Below are 26905 nucleotides of genomic sequence, written 5' to 3' on the forward strand. Positions count from 1 at the left end.
TATATAATACTAGTGACGTCATCCATCTGGGGGTGATGACGTAATCGATGATTTTTTAAATAAGAGTAGGAGTTGTGTGATAGCTCATTTGAAAGGTTATTTAATTCTCTATTCGGTAATATAAACATTAACATAATTATTTATACAGGGTGTACAAAAAATTGTTTTTTCTATTTGTCAAATTTAATCAAAGTTAATTTAATAAATTCTTTTTTTGTACACCCTGTATCAATAATTATGTTAACGTTTATATTATTGAATAGAGAATTAAATAACCTTTCAAATGAGCTATCACACGACCCCTACTCTCATTTAAAAAAATCATCGATTACGTATTCACGCTCAGACGGATGACGTCACTAGTATTATATATATGCCAAAAAGTCCTAATTTAAAAATAAAAATCGACTTGTCTGAGGATTTCTCTTCAAATTTGCCCATTCTCGAGATAATGAATTTATGCCAACTTAAACGTCTTCACTTATACTACAGTGTCGCGCCCGCTTGATTAGCAATTAAAAAACAAAGGGGTTTCCGATATCGTATTGCAAAAAAGTCTTTGAGATTTCATCAATCAATGTTTAAAGAATATCTACCTACCTTGGCAACTTTGAAATTTTTAGATAAATGTCTGATTTAGGGTTAAAAATAGCCGATTTCGCAATTTTAAAAATTTTCAATCGCTTATATAACAAAAACTATTAACTTAAGACAAAAATCACTAAAGACCTTTTCTGTTTGGAATGATTCAAAAAACATAAAAAAAAATTTGTTCGATGCAAAAAAAAATAGTTTTAGGAAAAACCCCTACACTGTTACTAATAAACCAAGTATAAAAGTTATACTGAGAATAAATCAGGTATAGGCAAAATCACTACCAATAAACATGGAATAACTTAGATATAGGTTATACTTGGTATAAAAATTTATACTGACCCACACCCTTGTTTAAGTCTGGTATAACCTATTTTATGAATGTCAATGTCATCAAAGGCAAAAATAGGTTATCTTTTGATTTGTTTTGTGAGTAATTATATAATAAAAAAATGTATTTAAGAGGTGTTGCGGCTGTAAAAGAAGTTGATAATTTAATTAACATGATAGAAAATACCCAAAACGGAAACTTTCATAGATAGAATAAATCCCTTTTCGCAATACACCGATAAGGAATTCAGAATTAAATATCAGTTTTTCTAAAGATGGTGTAAGGTTTTTAGAAAACTTAATAGGTGATTCACTTATTTGAATTTGATATTGCATAAAAAGTTGAGTCAAACAGTCCATAATATAATGCACAACAAATTTCAAAATGATTCGTCAGTTTAAATTTTATTCAATTTGTTTTTCCCAAAGAGCTTTTTTGCAATGTTATTGTTCAGAAAATAATAATGATTACAGCAATTCTGCGGAAACCTTTTGACAGAAGAATACTGGTAATTTAAACGTATTTAAAAAAAATCAATAAAAACTCATTTTTATCATTCCTTTCTATCATTACTTCAAAAGTAGGGTCAATTTTGGCTTATAAACAATGAATAACTCAGTATTAATATTGACTGCAGACTAAACCTACTTTGGGATTTGAAAAGCTGATTTTTTACAGGAATTTTCAAAAAAAAAACTTCTTGCCTAGGGTTTTTTGGTTTGTCAGTTACAGAGAAAAATCAAAATTGACATATTTGACACAATATATCATTGTTCCATGTATTTGTGCAGAAGATTGCGACGTTGCCAAACTATTATTTCGGAATAAAGTTGGAATACTTATATCTAGCTTATACCGAGTTTATTAGTAACAAATTATTTTAGTACTATATCTACCTTATACTTAGAATAACTATTCTAGATATAAATACGGAATAACCTTAGAATACGAGTGTTTTATTAGTAACAGTGTTATTAATCTTTCCCCTCGCCTGGCAAGGTCTTATGCTCTTCAGAATCGCCTGTCATTGTACACATTTCAAATAACCTGTATTATTAATTTATATCTTACATATCTAATATTATGTTCAAACCAGATATAAAGGATAATTTATTATCACTAGTACATCTTACGTTTATTTCATTCCTCGTATAATTGTCTCAATGCGTAATTTCCACGCCTATCTTACACGTTTTCGGTACTAACTTATTGTTGTTTTCTCCAACATAAAAAGCAGAGCTGACGACCCCAACCTCAGAACGTAGGCAAGGCACGAACCCCATCAAAAGCCTCATACAGACATCATTATCCTGGTTAAAAACGGAAGCACAGGTACATCATAATATTCATTTCCCTTTCACGTTACCCTCTAGATCTCTTTGAAGATGGCTTTTTGTAATTAGTTTTTATTAAATATCTTTTCTAGAAAACAGTGTATTTTACCGACTTAAAGCATGAGCACCTTCTCATAACTTCGTTATCGAAAGATAACCGTTCTTCTTCTTCATGTACCATGTCCTTTCAGAACTTTAGTTACCATCATAGCTATCTTAATTTTATTCACTGCCACCCTAAATAGCATGCTTGTACTAACACCATACCAATTTCGCAAGTTCTTCAACCATGAGGTTCTTCTTCGTCCTGGACTGCGTTTCCTTGCTATTTTTCTTTGCATGATATTTTGTAGCAATCTATAATTGGGACCTCTCATTACATTCCGAATCTTCTCCACCCAGGAAACTTTTAAAATTCTTCTATAGCACCACATTTCGAAAGCCTCAAGGCTATCTAGATCGACTTTATTCACAGTCCAGGACTCGACACCGTAAAGTAAGACCGAGAACACGTAGCAGAGAAGTAGGCGAATCCTGGAATGCCAATTTTACGTCTCTGTTACATAACACCTTGGACATCCTTCTAAAAGCGGCTCTAGCCTGATCCATCCTAGATCTAATTTCGCCGTGACTTACAATTTAATTGCTGTCCAAGGTAAACGATTTTAACAACTTGCTCAAGTTTGGTATTACTTACATTTATAGACAGATTTATATGCTGTGGTTTATTTATTACAAGTATTTTGGTTTTCCGCATATTCGGATCCAGACCTGCCTCCCTACAACTCTCAAGGACACTATCAAGTAGTGTTTGCAGATCTTCTTGAGTAAAAACTAGGAGTACAGTATCGTCCGCACATCGCAAATTATTAATGACTTCACCGTTCACAAGTATTCCTTCTTTATTTTCAGAAAGTGCCTTTCTGAAAATTCTTTCGGAGTAAACGTTGAAAAGCAGGGGTGACAAGAGGCATCTTGCCGCACTCCTCTTTTAATATTAAGAGCCTGTGATTCCACACCTTCAGCTAAAACTAATATTGTTTGATTCCAATATAAATTTGCTATTATTCGAACATCTGCCTTCCAGCCAATGTCTATTAGAGCTTCGGTCAATATAGAGTACTTAACACGATCAAATGCCTTTTGGAAGTCAATAAAACAACAGTATATGTCTACAGATATATCTTGACATCTTTGAGCAAGTACGTTCGTTCCAAACAGTGCCTCTCTCGTTCCAAACCCGTTACGGAAACCAAACTGTGTGTCATCCAGGTATTCCTCGCATTTATTGTAGATACGACCATGCATTATCTTCAGAAAAATTTTCAATAAGTGGTTTAACAAACTGATGGTTCTATAATCAGCACAGGTTTTTGCTGTTGTCTTCTTAGGTAGAGCTATAAAAAATGAATTAGACCAACCATTAGATAGTTGTCCGCTGGTATAAATGGTATTGAAAAACGAAGTTATAGCCTCTAAAACATTTCTATCATTTATAGGCTTGTATTTTTCAGTTGGAATTTCATCAGGACCAGTTGCTCTGCCATCTTTTGATGATTGTATGGCTTTTATTACCTCAGAGCGTGTTATTAGGGGTCCGTCGCAGTTAGTAATATCGGGAGGTGAACTACTCCTATCGTCTTCGAATAGGTTCGTAACGTAATTTTCCCATTCTTTAAGTTTGTCCTCTAATTCAAATATTACTTTACCAAGTTCATCTTGTAGCAACGCAGTTTGTTTCTTAATGAAGGTACCAACCGCTTCTTTCACTTTTTTATACATGTTAAACATGTCGTATTTGTTTTCAAGTTCTTCAATGTCATGACACCGTTTGGCAAGATGTTGAATCTTTGCTTCTCGTATTTTATGTCAAATTCCTTTTTGTATGCTGCTATAAAGTGTTTCGTTGTTTTCCACTTGTCGCCGTTGTTCCATCAAATCCAATATGTCTTCTGTCATCCAAGCCTGCTTTTGCTGCCATAAACCGTTGCCCTACCCAAAAGGGGCGCCAGTGACCGGTACTAGAAATACGCTATTTATAAAATCGATTTATCTCTGGAAGAAAAATAGGTATTAAAAAAACACACTTAAAAGGCGCCTTTTTCAAAGAGCTCTAAGAAGCATTGTCGGACTAGCGGATCTGGATTAAAACTTAATATTTTGAGCCCAAGAATCTACAGTTAAACTATTTTCCAATATTAATGAAATACTCTGTATTATTAATTTATCCACAGAGAACAGCAGTTTTCACCAGTGGCGCACAATACCCCTACAAGCGACACTATATATACACGAAATTTTCGATTTTCTAAACCTGACTGAATTGAAAATTGGGCCAAATCCCATCTTAAAGTATAGGAAAAGACTCGTCCATCCATATGTTACTTCTCCATTTTGGTCCAAGGGTGTGGATTTTACGGCCCTTCCCATTTAAAGCGTGTTTTTCGTTCTCGTCCCCAAAACTCCCAAAAATCTCAAAAATTTAAGCCCGACCTTTGCGGCTTCTGATAGCATAGATGCAACCTTTCCAACGCATGTTTAATTTTAAAAATCGGTTATACCTACCATTCAAAAGTTATCGAGCTCAGAAATATGATTAAATTTTTATCTAAAAAATGGAAAATGTTTGTGGATATGTATGTATGTTTGTATGTATTATTGTGTTTGCATTTTATCAATCAAAAGCAAAATAAAAATTAAATTAAATTTTTTTAATAACGCGGGCACATAAATTTGATACACCCTGTATATTAAGCTGTTTTAAAATTTATTAGAATTTAGTTAGGATGTAAATAGATTTCTCTTTTAACGAGCTTTCCGCGGAACCATTAAAGACTTTTGTGAATAATTAAAGTGAAAAGAACTATGTATTTAGATTTAAAATGGAAAAAAATTGTTTACTGTATAGGTGATTATCAATTTCTTGAAAAGAAAGTTGGAATTTTAATATCTTCATTTTCAATACGAGTATATGTGGGAGAGTTTCTCCGAAAGTAATTAGGATTGTCGGAACAAATTTGAGGGTGACTGTTGTTTGTCAAATGGAAAAGTCAATGTTTTGATTCTTGGAATGTGGAAGGGGAAAAGATGGATTGGATGATTGAGAGAGGTTAAAAAATATTATTATGTTGTTGGCAGCGAGAACGAGCGGTTTTCGACGTGTTAAGTGGAGAGAGTTAGCATATATCCGTCGTTGGTTGATAGTGGAGAATAGCGTTGAAAAGTGGAACGAGAGACAGATCAAATCGAGACGAAATACCTCTTTGATTCTGTATTATTGTGAGAAGGAGAGCAGAGAATTTTTGGAGTTTTGTTTGAATCGAGAACGTGTCAAAGAGACACGGTTTGTTGGAGAATAGTGCTGGTATGCTGATAGTTTTGAAGCTGGACAACGGAGAGAGGCTTCGATGAGTAGCCTTTAACATAATCAACGAGGGAGAGCTGTTTGGGGTCACGAGAAGACATCCGAGTGAGGGAAGCAAAAGGTCAGTCAATTTATGTGAAAGAGATTTTTATGTTCGGGAAAATAGATTTTTGAGTAAAAAGCATATGAATTAAAATTCCAATATTTCAAAATATAAATAGTAAATATAGGTAATCTTGCGAAGACATAAATTTGTTTGGTTTAGTTTGTTTTACCACAATCATCGGGAACAAACCGATAAATTGTTTTTTTTTTGTAACGATAATAAATTTAAGTAGTATAAATTTCATTCGGACATCTGTGTCCACAGGTTTTTAGATTCGATAGATTTCATAGTATTAATTTGATAAATAAAAGACAATTCTGTATTTTTATTTTAATATCAATTTTATTTCTTTTCCCTATTTTATCCCGATTAGGATCAACTCAGAGATACTGTACCCACGAGAGAAGATAAGTATAACGTGAGATAATTTGGATTTTTTTTAATAGTATAAAAAAGCACCCTGAGATTTTTGATTCAATTTTGATGTATGATTTTGCGACAATTAAATAATTAATAAAATAAATAATAATTAATATAAATTAAATAAGAAGCAGATCACAACAACATGGCGAGCCAACGTTAGGGCATTAAAGTATCTCTGGTTGTGAATTTGAAGGGAATAGGAAACGGAAAAACAGGTGAAGGAAAATTTATTTGCCCGTCGGAAAAAGTTGATATATTTAAAATTTTTGAAATATTTGTGTGACATAATTTTTTATCTAGGTACAGTTTTTACATATTTATTTTATTTTTGATTGATTTGAGATTTGAATTACTTAAAAATTTGTGGGATAAATTGATTATATTTGGGGAGAGAAAAATTTTCGTCTCGACAGCATACAAGGTATTTTCGAATTTCATATTAGGCGGAGATAAATTTTAACTACATGTCGATAACAACCAGAAGCAAAAGCAAAGAAAACAAAAAACAAGAAGAACATTTGGAACAAGAAGAACTTATAGAACAAGAAGACATTTTCGAAACAACAATCATGGCATCAGAAAATCAGGAATTATCAGGAATAGATAAACTATTACAACTGATGCAACTTCAGTCACAAAAACTGGATGACAATCAAAGAGAAACAAAACAAGCAATGGATAAAAATCAGGAAGAAACATCAAAGAAAATGGATGAATCACAACAAAAAATGGAACAGAAAATGGATAAAGTGGAGCAAAAAATGGATGACAATCAACAGGAAACAAAACAAGCGATAGAAGAGAATAATAAGAAAATAGAGGAACGCATAGAAAAGTATGAAAAGGAAATAAAAGGATGTTTGACAACAATGAAAAACGAGATAGAACAGCAAGAAATGAAAATTAAAGATCACATGCAAGAACAAGAAATGAGAATGAAGGACCACATGAAAGAACAAGAAATGAAAATTCAAAATAAAATGGAGGAGTTAACAAATTGCCAGAAAAAGGAACTAGAAAATTTGGAAAACAAATTTGAAAATGCTTTACAAGAAGACAAGAAAGAAATAGAAGAAAGATGCCGAAATAATGAAAAACTAATTGATGATATGAGAAAACAACAAAATTCCGGAGAAAGAAGGGAAACGATTATCCATAGTACAGAGGATGTGAAAATAAGATTTGGCGGGGATGTAAAAAATTACACCCAGTAATTTTCATAAACAACTTGAAAAAGAAAATACGACACATCGGTAACTTCGAGACAGCCAAAGAAACGATAAGGAACCATCTCAAAGATGAGGCAAGTTTATGGTTCGATAGCAAAGAAGAAGAATTGGACAATTGGCATAAATTCGAACAAAAGTTCCTGACTTATTTCTGGGGAAAAATACAACAGCTAGAAATAAACAAGGAATTGCAAAATGGGAGGTACCATGAAAGAATGGGTATTTCAGAGAAAACATATGCACTACAATTATATAATAATGCAAAACATCTACAGTACAATTATTCTTCCGAACAGCTAGTAGAACTGATAGCCAGACATTTTGAAGATACCTTAGAAGATCACATAACTTTACAAAGCTACAAAGATATCGACAGTTTGTGCCAATTCTTACAAATACGAGAAGCAAAAATGAGAGAAAGAGAAATAAGAAGATCGCAAGATAATTATAGACAACGCGAAAATCGAGACTATAGAGATAGAAGACAGAACTTTAGGAGAGATTATACAAGAAGAGAAAACGAAAATAGAGACAACGGAAGAGGAAACTATGAACAAAGAAATCGGCAATGGAACGAAGACAGATATCGAGAAAACCAGAATAGAAATAACACCCGCACAAATCAAGAGGACAGAAATGATAATAGAAGGAATCAACAGGAAAATCGTGGAAACCGATACGGGTCCGACAGACAAAGAGAAAACAGAAGAGCGGTAAACAACACGCAAATATATGAATATGAGGATGAGAGACAAAGCGACGGAAGAAGAAGCGAAGAAGAACAGCAAGCGTCTTTTCACGAAAGCGCTCACTAAAAACAAAAGAGCAAACAGGAATTTTTTGTCACCCGAAGGAATTTATTAAATTAGCAGGAAATAATGATAAAGGAAGTGGATCTAATTTAAAATTGGTAGATGGTTTTATAAATGAGAAACCGATTAAAATTATGATTGATACTGGTTCAGAAATTACTTTGATTAACAGGAAAGTAATAGAAGATGTTGATTTGACGAATTTGATTTACAAAATTCCCAGGGTAAATTTAGTGGGCGCAAATAAACGGACTTTGGCAACAATAAATGAAGGAATACGAATAAGGTTTCGATTGGGGAAGAAATTTTATGCACTACAATGTGTTATAATGCCAAACATGATGCATGATATGATCGTAGGAGTGGATGAATTGTCAGAAAAACATGTGGTGATAGATTTCAAAAATAACACGATGAAAATCACAGATGGAAAAGAAGAAGAACCTAACATTCTGGAAATGGACAAGGAACATGAGAAACGGAAAAAGGATAATGCAGACAAAAAACAAACGGTGGAAATGAATTTGGCAATTAAGCAAGGACAGAAAAAGAAGAAAGAAAGAAGGAGAAGATAAGTAAAAACAATGAAGCTCGGGATTCCTCGAAAAAAGAGATGAACCCACAAGAAGGAAAAGAAGAAAAAAGATTGACAAATGAAAATGAAGCTTGGGATTCCTCAAAAGAAGAGATGAGCCCAACAGAAGAAAAAGAAGAAGAAAGATTGACACAAGAAAATGAAGATTGGGATTCCTCGAAAAAAGAGATGAGCCCAGAAGAAAAAGAGATCAGATTAGAAAAAGAGAACGAAAAAGATATCATGGAAACTGTGGTATTTGACGAAGAAGTATGCAAAATGGAGGAAGCAGAATACACAATAAACATGTGTAAAGAATCGGAGGAGAAAGAAATAAAATTGATATGTGGAGAAGAAAAGGAGAAGGAACTGCGTGAAATATTGAGGAAGTATGAAAATTTAATAAATGAAGAAAACAGAGTAGCCAAAAAGTATGAACATTCATTTGAGGTGAAAGACTTAGGAAATTTTCGATCGAAAACTTACCCCATCCCATATAAGTACCGACAGGAGGTGAAAGGAGAAATCAATGAAATGTTAGAAAATCAAATCATAGAGAGATGTGACTCTCCGTATATCAACCCAATCGTGATTGTTAAAAAAGGCAGTGGAGAATTGAGACTATGTTTCGATGCCCGGAATATAAATCAACACACGGTATCTCAATATGAATCACCTCTCAACATCGAGGCTATTTTTGGGAGAATTACAGGATCACATGTTTTTTCTAAAATTGACTTAAAACATAGTTTTTGGTTGATACCTTTAGCAGAAAAATGTAGAAACTACACCGCTTTTCCGATCGATGGTATTGTGTACCGATTTAAAGTAGTGCCTTTTGGGTTACAAAGTGCTTGTGCAGCACTGGTAAGAGCTCTGCATACAATATTAAACAGGTATGAAGATTTTATATTACACTACATTGACGACTTACTAATCTTTTCACCAGATAAATCGAGTCATTTAAAACACATAAAAATTATATTAGAAGAGCTGGACAAGGCCGGATTAAAATTGAATATTGAAAAATGTCAATTTTTTCAAAAAGAAGTGACATATTTGGGTTTTAAATTGGAAACAAAAACAGTTAGTTTAGCCGAGGACCGGATAAAACTCATAGATGAATACCCAAGGCCAACGAATTTAAAAACATTGAGAGGTTTTCTTGGTACGATCAACTATTTCAAAAAACTAATTCCTGATTTAAGCCAGAAGGAGATTCCATTGATAAAATTACTGAAAAAAGGTGTTAAATGGAATTGGAAAGAAGAACAAGAGAAAGCTTTCCAAATAATAAAAGAAGAATTCTCGAAAGGAACTAAAATATATCATCCCATGTACAATTTACCTTTCATATTACGAACTGATGCGTCCATCCAAAAATTCGCGGGAGTTTTGTCGCAGATACAGAACAATCAAGAAGTGCCAATTTGTTTTATTTCCCGGGTGACAAAAACACACGAAAGAAAATACAGTGTGACTGAATTAGAGTTTGCTAGCGTACTTTTTTGTGTAAATAAGTTAAGGTTTTATCTATTGGGAGCAAAATTTGCAATTGAAACAGATCACGCAGCTTTAGTGCATATCATGAAAAATCGACTGGTTAACAATCGTATACATCGAGGAATTTTGTTCCTGCAGGAGTATGATTTTGAGTTTCGATACATAAAAGGAAAAGAAAACATTATAGCCGACGCCCTCACACGTGATGAAGACACTGGAAAAAGGGAAGGAATTGTTTTTCAGGTGGGACTAAATATCTTGACACAAGAGGAAGGTGTATTTTCGTTAAACGAAATAAGAATAAATCAAGAAGAGCTGGAGGAAAAAGAAAAAAGAAGAGCGGAGAGAGAAAATGACATATTCTTCAAAAGAATCGATGGAAAGGAACTATATTTGGTAACACAGACATTGGCAGAGAGGATCATACAAAAATTACACAATGACAATGGGCATATCGGTAGCAGGAAGGTATGGCTGGTTTTTCGAGAAAACTATATCTGTCGAAAGGATTACCGGATTGCCAAAGAAGTGACCCAAAAATGCGAAATATGTCAAAAATATAAAAGCAGAAATTTCAGAAATGAAAATATTGCTAAAAATATTGTATCCCGTCAAAAATTGGATATTGTGGCAATAGATATGTTAAGTGATATGATAATGACGACGCAAAGGAACAAGCATATTATTTTGGTGATGGTTGATATATTTTCAAAATACGTAAAGTTATACAGTTGCCGTACAACAAAGGGGGAAGAAATAATGAGAAAGATTGACAATTTTATAGCCACCGTAGGAACACCAAGAAGAATTCTGTTAGACAATGCGACGTATTTCCGGAGTGAGCGTTTCAAGGGACAGCTTCAAGACAGGGGAATAGGGACAAATTTCGTCAGTATCCGACATCCTCAAAGTAATCCTTCAGAGCGTTTTATACAGGAGACTACGAAATTCCTTCGCATTGCTGCAAATGGACAACATAGACCATGGGACAGGACAGTGGCAGAAATAGAAAACTACTTAAACACGATTCCAAGTACGGTGACAAAAGAGACTCCGGAATATATCATGAAGGGTGTTATGCCATTACGGCCATGGGAAGAACCTGAGCAGAGGGAATACCAACAAGTCTTGGAAATTGTGCAAAGGAGGCTGCAGCGCAGTAATGAAAAATATCTCCAAAGACAAAATCATAATAGGAGACGACGCCCAGTGACTTTTCAGAAGGGAGAAAAGGTGCTGGTAAGGGCATTACGTGTATCAAATCTCACTGGGGACGTTTGCGCAAAACTAATGCCTATTTTTGAGGGTCCATACATCGTGCACAATGAAAATGGAATAAACAGTTATGTCCTGAGGCATGTGGATTCAGAAAAGATACGAGAAGTTTACAATATCCATGATGTGTACAAATACCACGAATAAAGACAAATGCATAAAATTTAAGGTAGGATAAGAGAATTAGGTTAGGATAATATGATAACAAGAGAAAAGTGTTGTTGTCGAGAGAAAATCAAATTTTTTTGTTGCACTTAATAATACTGATTTTATCTCAAAACAAGGCGGGGATGTTATTGTGTTTGCATTTTATCAATCAAAAGCAAAATAAAAATTAAATTAAATTTTTTTAATAACGAGGGCACATAAATTTGATACACCCTGTATATTGAGCTGTTTTAAAATTTATTAGAATTTAGTTAGGATGTAAATAGATTTCTCTTTTAACGAGCTTTCCGCGGAACCATTAAAGACTTTTGTGAATAATTAAAGTGAAAAGAATTATGTATTTAGATTTAAAATGGAAAAAAATTGTTTACTGTATAGGTGATTATCAATTTCTTGAAAAGAAAGTTGGAATTTTAATATCTTCATTTTCAATACGAGTATATGTGGGAGAGTTTCTCCGAAAGTAATTAGGATTGTCGGGACAAATTTGAGGGTGACTGTTGTTTGTCAAATGGAAAAGTCAATGTTTTGATTCTTGGAATGTGGAAGGGGAAAAGATGGATTGGATGATTGAGAGAGGTTAAAAAATATTATTATGTTGTTGGCAGCGAGAACGAGCGGTTTTCGACGTGTTAAGTAGAGAGAGTTAGCATATATCCGTCGTTGGTTGATAGTGGAGAATAGTGCTGAAAAGTGGAACGAGAGACAGATCAAATCGAGACGAAATACCTCTTTGATTCTGTATTATTGTGAGAAGGAGAGCAGAGAATTTTTGAAGTTTTGTTTGAATCGAGAACGTGTCAAAGAGACACGGTTTGTTGGAGAATAGTGCTGGTATGCTGATAGTTTTGAAGCTGGACAACGGAGAGGGGCTTCGATGAGTAGCCTTTAACATAATCAACGAGGGAGAGCTGTTTGGGGTCACGAGAAGACATCCGAGTGAGGGAAGCAAAAGGTCAGTCAATTTATGTGAAAGAGATTTTTATGTTCGGGAAAATAGATTTTTGAGTAAAAAGCATATGAATTAAAATTCCAATATTTCAAAATATAAATAGTAAATATAGGTAATCTTGCGAAGACATAAATTTGTTTGGTTTAGTTTGTTTTACCACAATCGTCGGGAACAAACCGATAAATTGTTTTTTTTTTGTAACGATAATAAATTTAAGTAGTATAAATTTCATTCGGACATCTGTGTCCACAGGTTTTTAGATTCGATAGATTTCATAGTATTAATTTGATAAATAAAAGACAATTCTGTATTTTTATTTTAATATCAATTTTATTTCTTTTCCCTATTTTATCCCGATTAGGATCAACTCAGAGATACTGAACCCACGAGAGAAGATAAGTATAACGTGAGATAATTTGGATTTTTTTTTAGTAGTATAAAAAAGCACCCTGAGATTTTTGATTCAATTTTGATGTATGATTTTGCGACAATTAAATAATTAATAAAATAAATAATAATTAATATAAATTAAATAAGAAGCAGTTCACAACAGTATGTATGTGGAAAAGTTAAACCGATCTGAATTTTTTTCTGTGTTTCAAGAGAGTGTGAGGGCCGATTCAGAACCGTTCTAATTTTTGACTTCTGACTACCCGTAAGTTAGCTAGAGGACTAGGTAAATACAAAATAGCAAATTTTTGGGCATATATATCTTAGGTTCAAGGAAAGACAGGAAAACTGCAAATACACCAAATCAATAGGGTTGAGTTAAGCTTTCAAATGGCGCTTAAGCGATCAAGCTGAGACATACGCATTGCTCACCATAGCCAAAAAACTGAAAAATTAAACTTTGAAAATTTTGGTTTTTCGACAATTATTCAAAATTTCAACCTACGAATTTCGCCAATAACTGAGCGTTTGTAGAAGGACTCAGGACGCGTCTAACAGTGTATACCTTGTATCTGGGAATTTCGAATTTTTAAGTTATATGCTTCATAAATATGATCAAATCTATTTCTTATGGGAAAAAACGGTTTTTCAAGCTCAATAATTCCTGTAATACGTTCAGTTTTCATACTCGATCTTGGATGCATCAGATACTACTTGTCAGTACGTTTCAAATTCGTGTTTAGTGATCAACATCAGGTAAGTCGTTTAGAAGTTATAGAGCTCCAAATGTATAATTAGTCCAGGAACTGAAATTTTTCACTTAGCAATTTTTACAGAATGGATCGATTTGCTTAAAAATTTGACAATAAGTAGTGGATAGTCTAAGGATCAAAATCTATATGATGCCGAAAGACGCCTTTACCATGTGGTGGTTGCCACCTCATCTGGAGAGTGGAAATTTTTTTTTATATTTTGACCGCAAATGCTGGTAAAAATATTAATTATAAGCAAAAAATGTTCATTATACATTTTTTTGATAAAATTAATAGTTTTCGATTTATTAGTTATCGAAGCTGTTAGTTTTATATCGGAAAGATTACCAGATAACGGCAGTTCTCGCCAGTGGCGCAGAAATACACCCCCCTACACGCGACACTATTATATATACGAAATTTTCAATTTTCTAAATCTGACTGAACTGAAAATTTTGCCAACTTCCATCTTCAACTTCAGAAAAAGACTCACCCATTCATATGTCAACCATGCACTTTGGTCCAAGGGTGTCGATTTTACGGCCCTTCCTATTTAGGGTCTGTTTTTCGTTCTGGTCCCCAAAATTCCCAAAAATTTCGAAAATTTAAGTCCGACTTTTGCGGCTTCTAACAGTACTGATCATTACCTTTCCAACGCATGTCTAATTTTGAACATTACCAGAGAACGGCAGTCTCGCCAGTGGCGCACACCCACACCACCCTACACGCGACACTATATATACACAAAATTTTCGATTTTCTAAATCTGACTGAATTGAAAATTGGGCCAACTCCCATCTTAAAGTTCAGAAAAGACTCACCCATTTATATGTCAACCATCGAGTTTGGTTCAAGGGTGTAGATTTTACGGCCCTTCCTCTTTAGGGCCTCTTTTTCGTTCTCGTCACCAAAACTCCCAAAAAGTTTAAAAATTTGTCCAACCTTTGCTGCTTCTAATAGAACTGATCATTACCTTTTCAACGCATGTCTAATTTTGAAAATCGGTTATACCATTCAAAAGTTATAGAGCTTAGAAATGTGACTCAATTTTTATTTAAAAAAGGGAAAATGTTTGTGGATATGTATGTATGTGTGTTTGAAAGTTAAACCGATTTGACATTTTTCTCTGTGTTTAAAGAGGGAGTCAGAGCCGATTTAGAACCGGTGTAGTTTGTTACTTTTGACCACCCATAAGCCAGCTATAGGACTTGGTAAGTACAAAACGGCATATTTTTGGGGGTATATATATTCGGATCACGAAGAGGCAGGAGAACCGTAAATATATCAAATCAATAGTGTTGACTTAGGCTTTCAAATGGTATGTAAGCCGTCAGTATCAGACATATACACGGCTCAGTATAGCCGAAAAACTGAAAAACTAAACTTTGAAAATTTTGGTTTTTCGACAATTACTCAACATTTCAACGTACGAATTGCGCCAATAATTTAGCGTTTGTAGAAAGACTCAAGGCGAATCTAACGATGTATACCACATATCCAGGAAAATTCGAATTTTTAGGTTATAGGCTTCGTAAATATGATAAAATTTATTTCCTGTGGGAAAAACGGTTTCGAAAGCTCAATAATTCGTGTAATAGCTTCAGTTATCATACTTGATCTTAGATCCATCAGATACTACTGGTTAATACGTTTCAAACTCATGTTTACTGATCAAAATCGGTTAAGCCGTTCAGAAGTTATTAAGATACAAAAGTATAATCCAATTAACGATTATTCCCCAAATGGTTTATGTAGTTGTAGTGGTTACGACGTTAAATTTGATCTGGCAACGGGCAATCCGACTTCATTTACCGGCCATCTCAATATATTTTTTTTTCAATCTATTTCGAATAGAAAAAAATCTAGTGTACATTCGATGGACACCAGATCATTTGGGAGATAATGCAACAAAGGTGACAATTTATAAAGCTTGACGTGTAATAGAGGAACATTGCATTCAACTTCATACATTTAATTTATAAATACCTTTGAAAAACTCCTGATACAAGAATAAAAAACCGCTAAACGCCGTAAAAATGAGTGGCACATAAAATATTCCAGCTACAAAAGATCTGATATGAATGTTACGTGGCGCGAAAATGGATTTTCATTTGATGCAAAACAAAATTTTAATTTTATTTTATTTTTCCACAATATTTGCTAAATTTGAAGTAAACGCGCCACAAAAGAGTTTCAAAATTCAAACTGTATCAAAGTTACTCTTTTGTGGCGCGTTTACTTCAAATTTAGCAAATATTATTGAAAAATATTTTAAAATAAAACTATAATTTTGTTTTGCATCAAATGAAAATCCATTTTCGCGCCACGTAACATTCATATCAGATCTTTTGTAGCCGGAATATTTTATGCGCCACTCATTTTTACGGCGTTTAGCGGTTTTTTATTCTTGTATATCTTACATAATACATGTTCAAACCAGATATAAAGGAAAATTTATTATCACTAGTATATCTTACGTTTATTTAATTCCTCGTATAATTATCTCATTGCGTAATTTACACGTCTATCTTACACGTTTTCGGTACTAACTTATTGTTGTTTTCTCAAACATAAAAAGCAGAGCTGGCGACCCCAACCTCAGAATGTAGGTAAGGCACGAACCCCATCAAAAGCCTCATCCAGACATCATTGTCCTGATTAAAAACGGGAACACAGACACATCATAATATTCATTTCCCTTTCACGTTACACTCACGTACACCGAATAAGCAATGACATGTTGAAAAGGGAACAAATGAGTTTATACAGACGTGTATGTATCTGTCACGTATATTTATATAGCTCATCCCTCAGCCTTCGTCGAGTACGCCTTTGTGTACAGGGCAGACACTATTAAGAATTTATGTAAGCTCATTAGTAACTAGATATCTGATACACAGCATGGCAAGATGGTGTGTAAATAGACATACAAAAACTTTAGATTACTTGTACTCTTAAATGGAAATAGCTACCTATGTTTTTGTGTAATCAGTCAACTGATTACTCGTTTTATAAAAAGTCTGAAGTTGTGAATATTCTACTGTAACGTATATAATATGTTGTAGTTTAATTAATAGAATTTAAAAAAAAATACTCCATACACCAATGGAAATAAATTAATATTATTATTATAGGTACATAGTACTTATACTCCGTCTAATATACTTACCGTTGAACGTTATCCGTGTCATAGCCCGTGACGTCACATGACACCAACACGAAATATTTAGGCGGTAGGTGTGTTTTTTTTAGAATAAATTTGCCGAGTACACTGGAACTACAGCCACTAGACATATTTTATTATATACGAGTAAAAATAATATTTGATAATATCCTACTACATAGATTTATTTGATATTTTTACAGTAAGTCGGGAATGGCTCAAGAAACAAAGTCTACCCTATGCCGATGTGCGCTTTTATCGTGGGAGTGGTTCTCACCCTTCTCGGGGGTGAAATTTTTTTTTGGATAAAATAAATACGGAAGAGGCTAGCGAATTTAATTGTAAGCACAAACTGTTCCATAATTATTTTTCGAAAGCTCAATACTTTTTGAGTTATTCGTGGTTGAAAATTGGCCATTTTCATTGAAAAATGATACCCTTTCGGACGGATTTTTGCGAATACCTTAAAAACTATGCATCTAACAAAAAACTATATCAAATATTTTTGTAGCTTATAAAATAACAAAGAGATTAATTCCTTTAGAGATCTTCTAGTTATAATACAAAAAGGGGTATGGTAGGTGGTGCATGCTCAAATCGGTGTCTTTAACTTGAAATAATTGAGAAACGCTTGATTTTAGGTGTATAAGGATTCTAATAACTTTGGTAGTGCTTGAAAAGGGCTTTAAAATGAGCAGTATTAAATGTCGATTACATTCAAACTAAGCGAGATATGCTGCAAAAAATTTGATGACTAATGTATTTTAAGAAGGAATGAGAAGTATATTTAACCCCTCATCCATCAGAATTTAATTACATCGTTTTTCTTCTAAAACACTTTTTATTATAGTGTTATTTCTATGTTCAAAAAGTTGGACTGGTTTAATATGAAGGATTTTTGGAAAAAGTAAGATCAAATTATAGAGCGCATTTTTAAATTTCCTTAAAAATCTTCCTTTTTCTCCATGTAACTCGAAAATGTTAAGAGATGCGAAAAAAAGATTTGATACAAAAATGTACAGATTTTTTATACAAAAATTTCGTTTTAATTTTGCATTACTATATCTGTTATCATTTTCAAGTTACATGGAGAAAAAGAAGATTTTTAAGAAAATTTAAAAATGCGCTCTATAATTTGATCTTAGTTTTTTCAAAAACCATTTATTTTAAACTCGTCCAACTTTTTAAACATAGAAATAATACTATAGTTAAAGGTATTTTAGACGGAAAATGATGCATTAACATTCTGGTGGATGGGGGTTAAAAGTAATTCTCATTTTTTCTTAAAATGCATTAGTTATCAATTTTGTTTGCAAGATATCTCGCTCAGTTTAAATGAAATTTACCTTTAATTTAGCTCATTTTAAAGGTCTTTTTAAGCACTACAAAAAGTATTGGTAACATTATAAACATAAAATAGACCGTTTCTCTGTTATTTCAAGTTGAATACACCAATTTACGCATGTAGCAATAAAACAAAACTTTTTCACCTACCATATCCCTTTTTGTATTATAACTAGAAGATTTATGAAGGAAAGTGTGTCTTTGTTCTTTATAACCTACAAAAATGATTAATACCGTGTGTTTAGTTAAATGCATATTTTTTAAGATATTGGAAAAAAACCGTTCGAAAAGGTGTTATGTTTCAATGAAAATGGCCAATTTTCAACCACGAATATTTCAAAAAGTATTGAGTTTTCAAAAAAAATTATAGAACAGTTTTGCTTAGAATTAGGTTCTCTAGCCAATTCCGTAGTTATCTTACCAAAAAATTTTCCACCCCTGAGAATGGGTGGGAACCACCCCCAAGATAAAAGCACATATCGGCATAGGATAGACTTTGAATTAGGAGTTAAGTAGAGGCTATTCCCAAAATTTAATTAAAATCCATACAGTAGGATAGAATTCGGAGGTAATATCCTATTCTTGATCCCATTGACTGGCGTATATTTCTCCTATTCGCAGTTATATTTTATATAACAAAATTTTGTAGAGGATGGTCAAAACATTTCACTGTTCTCTTAGCACATTTAAGCTTTAATAAGATACTTGTTTTTCATTGAATACCCTGTATTTAATTCGCCTATTGCGTGGCATATTTACTTAGATTCCAGATTATATTGAGATCAACCTCTCTTTGTTTTTTAGATAGTTAAAGATTTCCTAATTTACAAGGAAAAAGTTTTCCTCTAGTTGGCTGTATACCATGTAATACAGAAAAATTAGTGAATCCTTTATAAAAGGTATATATTTAAAATCCCTAAAAAGGGCTACATCACAATCAAATAACTAGTTTTCGACTGGTTTACCAGTCATCATCAGTGCTTACCTAAAATACTATAACCCGATAAAATAATGCAAAGATAGAAATTTTGACTATGATTAAAGAATCTGTCGGTTATACTCACGTGAAGTTTACATGCTAACCACCAAGATATAGTTTAACAAAAATATGTGGGTCAAAGCCCTTTATAAGTGGTCCGTTAAAGAAACATCTGTTAAAAATGCCAATTAAAGCATGGATGTTTAAACTATTTTAATATTATACCCCAGGTAACATCTGAGCTGTGGTGTGACTTGATTACATGGTGAAAGTCTGGTAGCAAATGACTATGAAATAGGTGGAGACCTCAGAACGATGGCAAGACAGGAATGATAGTTCCACAGGAAGTTGAAAAATTAGCCTGTCATATTTAAAGACTACAACTTGTTAAAATTAGAAATGATGTAACAACACACTCCATTGTGAAAATTATCATTTGAAATTCAGTAAACTAAATGTTAACACACTCCATTTCGAAAATTATCATTTGAAATTTAGTAAACTAAATGTTGTTAAAAATATATTTGCGTATACTGATAGTGGTGATGGATAGGCAACCCACATTACACAAATGTTAGTACATATTCGATAACTGAAATCAGTAATAAAATCTTTTTGTCAAAAAAACTAAGATTTAATAAAGCAATTTTGTGTTAATGTAAAGTTATCGAATTTATTTAACTTATTGACAGCTGTTGGGATTTGTGTAAATTTAAAGGAATCACAATGGGGGTGACTGAGGTGTAAAAATGTCTTAAATAATCTAGGGGGATGTATCATTGGAAAGCACAAGCTCAAACTTAGGAGACCAATTCCTGAAGACTTGGCAGGCTGCCCGGATCACTAAGGGTCCAAAAACGAAAACCGTCGTAACATGATGACAATAGTAGCAATCTGATTCTCGAAGCGTGAACATGTACCGTCATTCAAAGCGCTAGAGTACTTCCTTATCGTAAAACTACCTAATTAACTAGTAATTACCTTGTCAGCATCAAACAATTGTTAAAGTGAAAAGTAACAAAAACTAAGTGATTAGTGAAACAAACAAAAGAAATATGTTCCCTTCGGGGACATTATTAGGATGTGATAATGATGGCCAACCAATTTATCAACAAATGAATACTATATAGGATGTCCCAACAATAAATAACCAGAAACAGTCAAAACAAACAGCAGTAAAACTGCAAGTACCATTTTTGTATTTTAATCAAACACCATCTTACCAGATAACGGATCAAATGTCATGCCTAAACCAAATACATATTCCAACCCAAATAGCTATACCAAACCAAGTACAATTTCCTAGTCAATCAACTGCACAAAATATTCAGAACACTCAAAACCCTATTCAGTCACAATACACAAAATTATTAACCTTCGGATGACCAAGCGGGGGAAATTGTGACCCCAGCGTATGTTTTTCTTTAATAAATTTAAAAGTACTTTCAATTTTTAACTCATTATTTTTTTATTTGACTTTAATATCATTCTAGATATCCTTATATTTTGAAATAAAAAAAATTCCCTATATTTTACGAATAAAAAATATATTCTGAAGATGATGTTTAGTAAAATGCCGTCTATTATGTGTAATTCCAAGTAGTTTTACGCTAATGACGCCGACTGTGCAAAGTAACAAGACACTTACTCAACATACACACTACACATGACACTAATACGCATGTTGTGACTGGCTGAATGACATAAAGTCCATGCCATAAAAAAAATAAAATAAAAAAAAAACCTTAATTTCTTTGTTAATTCTCATTTTTGACATTTTTGACCTGGGGTCATTTTCCCCCCTTGGTCATCCGTGTAACAAAAAAAGGTTGGTCATCGGAAGGTTAACAAACCCTCAATGCTCACTCTCATTATCACAAAACACCAATAACTACACAGATAGCGATAGCGACATAGAACTTAACGAAACAAAAAACCAAAATAAACATCCTTGGCAAGAAGTTGCCAATAAGAGAAAAAGGATGAAAAGACAAACAACTTCAGAAATGTCCAACCAAATCCAAACACAAAACAGATTTGATTCCCTCTCAAAAGAAAATCTAGATGAACAAACATTTGACAAATTCTCTGTTGCTACCGTTATTGAGTGCTACCATTTAAAGGGGTACGTTTTTGAGAAATGGGTGAATTAGTCCCTGGGCACAAGTTACATTAGGGTGAGTTCTATGCACTTTTGGTACAAACATACCTACATAGAAATTGTTCCTGGTTAAATTTCCTATCTAAATATCATTTTTTAAAGTCAATGGTACTTTTTATTACAAAAATATATTCAAAAGAAGAAACACAAAGAAACCCAAAAGAGAGAAATTTCGTTTTTTGTCCCATAACTTTTGTCCACGGGGATATAGGAAAACCTACATATTTATTCTTTAAAATGTTATTTAGTAGAGATAATTAGGATTTATAGTTTTCGAAATACGATTTTTCAAATTTCGCCACTCACAGCAATTTTTTGCAATTTTCCTTGTTATTTCGCAAATATTTTTTTGTAACTTTTTCTACGTAACTTTAGGTATATGCAATGGTACACGTAATAAAAATATAAATCAATTACTTTTAAAAAGGTCTACTGTACAAAGTTGTACGACTTTTTTTTAAAGAGATTATGGTTTTTCAAAATTTTATACTTTTAACGATTTTTTATAATATAGTATAAAAATAAAATAATATTATTATATATTATATTATATATTATGTAGTACCTAATATAAAAAAATATTATTTTTTACGATTTTTTTTAAATTCCTCCTTTTTTTTGTAGGTACAGTGGAACCTCGATAACCCGGATTAATCGGGACCGCGGCCGATCCGGGTTATCGAAAATCCGGGTTAGCCGGAGAATATAGTAAAAATTAATAAATAACCTCCATTATAATTACAAAAACATGAAACACATATGCACAGTACACATCTAAATTACGTATAGTTGTATAGAGTGTAGAGTTTTGTTCATTTCTTGGTAAAAAACTCAGTCATACTGTAGAGATGTACCGACACCATAATATGTTAGGTCTGGATCCCGCGTACGAAAAAAAAGTTGATAAATAGCAAGCTGAAAATTTGTTATTAGCTTAAGGGTGTCTAGTCGGACAAACATTAATATATGGGAACACTGGAACAGGGGAAGTTTTAACTGTGGAACAGGCTAAAAATTTGGAACGGTCAGACCACGAAAACGGCACATGTATTTTGTCCGACAGAACAGACTTAAACTCTCCGAACAGAGATTAAACTCTCATGCAAAAATCAGACTGCTATTTATCACCAAATTGGCGTTTTAATGAGTGGAACATGTAGAATATGTCAAATGACAGGAATTATGACAGGTGATAAATAGCAGTCTGATTTTTGCATGAGAGTTTAATCTCTGTTCGGAGAGTTTATGTCTGTTCTGTCGGACAAAACAAATGTGCCATTTTCGTGTTCTGACCGTTCCAGATTTTTTACCTGTTCCACAATTAAAACTGCCCCTGTTCCAGTGTTCTCATATATCAAAGTTTATCCGGCTAGACACCCTTAAGCTATTAACAAATTTTTAGCTTGCTATTAATCAACTTTTTTTTCATACGCGGGATCCAGACCTATGGTATCATAATATCATATTATGATGCTGCAATAAATTTATTTTAAAGATTCGCCTTTATCAATCCTACGTAATGTTTCTAGTTTCTTTTCCATTGTCACAACATTTTTACGTTTTGTTAACATTACAGTTTTGTTACCATTACGTAGACAAAAATCAGGCAAACACAATCTGAAGCACGATTACAGAACGGAAGTGATTAATACGCTGTACTACACACAATACGGTCACAAGGAACAAAACAATGTTGTTATTTAAGAACAGACTAAGGCCATTGTTTTAAAAAAGAATTTTTAAATAGTCACGTCTATTTTAAAAAATGCTAAGACAGTTTGACATAAATAACGGAAAAGGAATACAGACAGGTGCCTGTTCTTTCCGATAAGCTGAGACAGTCGCTCTGCCTGCCGCCGTGTGCATGAATCATTTTTACTGTTGTAGTTATATGTGTTCAAATTACACAAATACACATTATCTCTCAAATATTATTTGACCTACATACATTTTTATTTGATAAAATTGTTAAATTGTTTATTTGTTAAATTTTTGTCTGATGAAAATCGGTCCGGGTTAGCCGGACTTCCGGGTTATCGGGGGCCGACTTATCGGGGTTCCACTGTACCTACATGAATATGCTATATATTGCTCAATAAAGAGGGCTTACTTTCTGTTCTTTAAAATGGTGTATCATCTATATTTAAATAATTGAATCCGAGTGATTCTTTGATATTTTTTTACATGTATTATTTAAAATTATTTCTTTTACAAAAATTACATAAACATTAGACTTAGAAAACATCGCTTTAGTTAAAATTATTTAAACGTTGATATTTAAAAAATTTTCAAAATCAAATTCCATCTCTTTGTTAGCATTAGCTTCAATATCTTCCTCTGACACCTCAGTTATCTTAAAGTTCCCACAATTAGTACCCATGCACCTGCACCCTTTGCAGAATATTGAACAACTAATTCCTATCTTCCTACAACCGCAGTTTTTTTGTACATTCTTTGGTACATTTACATGCTATTTTTTCAAGCAAAGCTTGTGGTGCAGTAGCTTGACAGTAAATTTTAATATTGGAATTAATCCATATTTTGAAGTTTGCCCGGCCGTGTCAAGTGGATCCAAAGTATTACCTATAAAAAATAAGATGCAATGATAACACACAATCACATAAAAAAAGTTATAATGAGAAATTTAAAATATAATCCTAAAATCAAAAATCGTTGCAAGTACTTATTACATTTTGAAAAAGCATATCTTATTCAAAAATAATCCTAGAATTTTTATAATGCACCATTTTAAAGTGAACAGAATAAGCTTTCTCTTTTATTATATTTATAATGTATACCTAAATGTAGAAAAAAAATTTATAATGGATAATTTAAAAAATAATCGTAAAAAATATAAAAACTCGTTAAAAGTATAAAATCTTGAAAAAGATAACCTCTTTAAAAGAAGTCGTACAACATTATACATTAGAACATTTTAAAGGTAATTGATTATTTCTATTCCTCTTACATGTACCCAAAATTGCCCAAAATTGCTGTGAGTGGCGAAATTTGAAAAATCATATTTCGAAAACTGTAAATCCAAATGACCTCTACTAAACACCATTTTAAAGAGAAAATATGTAACTTTTTTTCTGTGAAGCAATGTCTATACCTATATCTCTGTTATCCCCGTGAACAAAAGTTATGTGACAAAAAACAAAATTTTTTTCTTTTGGGGTTTTTTGTGCTTTTCCTTTTGAATATATTTTTGTAAAAAAAAGTATCTTTGACTTTAAACAGTTATATTTAGATAGTAAATTTAACCAGAAACAATTTTTATGTAGACGTGTTTGTACCAAAAGTGCATAGAACTCACCCTAATATAACCTGTGCCCAGGGACTAATTCACTCATTTCTCAAAAACGCACCCCTTTAAATGGTAGCACTCCGCGGTTTTTTTATATATAGAGATTCGTTGACCATATGACATAATAAAACCCCGTTAACGTTGTAGTTCCTTTCTATATGATTCAGTCAATTTTTACTCTACGAGCTCCTTAGTGGGAAAGTTTTGGGGTAGTTCTAATTTCTTTCATTATATATGGATTTTGGGCTGCTGAATCTGAATATGAAGTTCGCGGACAAAATTTATTACCGGAACATTGAAAAAATCGCGAGAAAATCGAAAAATTTCAGCTTTTTTCCGCTTTTTTGCTCAAAACTCGAAAACTATTAACTTTTAGTAAATAGTCTGTTAGCAGAAATTAAAGTACTTAAAACGATCTACAAATATCACTATTTACTTTTTTTCAGACGAACCGTTCGGTCTAAAATGCAAGTTGAACGTTGCCAATTTTTAACGGTCTCGGCAAAACCTACTTTTTACATTCCAAAACTTTAGTTTTGATTAGAATCCTGTCATTTGATAAATTTCTCCTAGTTGTCTGTACAACTAATAAATGTTAGTTCATAATATGAATATAGTATGTCTATTCTCACAGCTTCCATGAATCCATTCCATCCTAAAATACCGAGAATGTCTCTGCTTTTCCCTTAGAGCCACAGAAGATCAGGCACAGATGGAGTCACAGTTTCAGTTGGTGTAAACATTCCCTTCGGATCTTGATTTCTGATAAACCTTGAGGTTTTGTCCTTTCAAAATGTATTAGTTGAACAGCTATCTGACTTCCATAAACCTCAGGTGCGGGTTTAGTTTTTAGCCGAGGAATGGATTGGTTAGGAGCTATTGCATGTTTTGGTGCAATACAAGAAATGCCACCCCTGACGTTAAAAGTGTGGTATCCGTCGATTTTATGTACGTTAACCCTTTCTGTCCCAACGCTGCATATATATGTTTTTGAAAAAGTGGGTCTGTATTCCCAGCCGGCGTATATATACGTTTAAGGTGTTATGGTCTCAATTTACCAAAGCCGAAAATACGCGTTGCTTATAAAATTTAAACTAAAAGGGGAAGTTCCCTAGGTTGGCTCTATACCATATAGTTAAAAAACTCTAACATGAAGTAAAAACCACTTCTATGTAAGTGGTATATTTATTAAAATTTAAAAAATCCCAATGGATTGAATAAAATGTGTCCAATTCAGAACTTTTTCAGACCTATCGGTCCATCATCAGTGAATCTACAATAAAATAAGTAATCCCACTATTTAAAATTAAAAGATGGTTGAAATTTTGAAAGTTAGAAAAGTGTGGTTATGATTAATTTCTTGAATACTTGCTAAATAGTCCCAGAACCAAACAATGGTTGAATTTATAATTCGATTTACATTATTTGAAAGTAATATTAAACAGGCTAAACGCCGATGTTAAAAGATATAACCTCCGGGAACATGGTGAAGCCCTACCAGGAAACTTAATCAACCATCTTAGGCCAACGCTGACTACCAAGTCTCAAAAGTGTGTACGGAACTGTTTGGAGTGACATTGACAGTAGAGAAGAAGGTAGTCGATTTTCAAAGGTTATTAACAAAAGGTCATGATCCAAAACAATGATAATATGATTAAGATTATAATATCTGAAAATGTCTAACATTTAAATCTATTGTTTTTTGAAAAGAAATTTGTGATTTACAAAATTTATTTTGAATATAAAATTATTTTATGTTGACTGTATACTATAACATTAAACTGATCAAATTAATTAAAAAGGAAATATAAGCTTCTATTAATAATGATAAACGAAAGATAAAAAACAGATGATGGTGAGAGAGGAGAAAGAATAAATATTAGTTGGAATATTATTGTACAAATGAATTAATAGGTAGGCAAGTTATTTAAATCTATATTGTATTGGTGGTTGTATATGTAAAAGGAAAATTATTGTTATTTAAATGTAAATGGAAATTGTTAAAATAATGGATTTGAGTTAGGATACAGTCAATATACTTAATAGTATGAAATATGTAAATGAAGAGGATTGTAACTATTATGAGATATTTTTAAAAAAATTTGAGAGAATTCTTGTGACAAAGTGGGGGTATGTGAAATTGA

The sequence above is a fragment of the Diabrotica virgifera genome, chromosome 5 (assembly GCF_917563875.1).
Source record: "Diabrotica virgifera virgifera chromosome 5, PGI_DIABVI_V3a".
Classification (NCBI taxonomy): Eukaryota; Metazoa; Arthropoda; class Insecta; order Coleoptera; family Chrysomelidae; genus Diabrotica; species Diabrotica virgifera.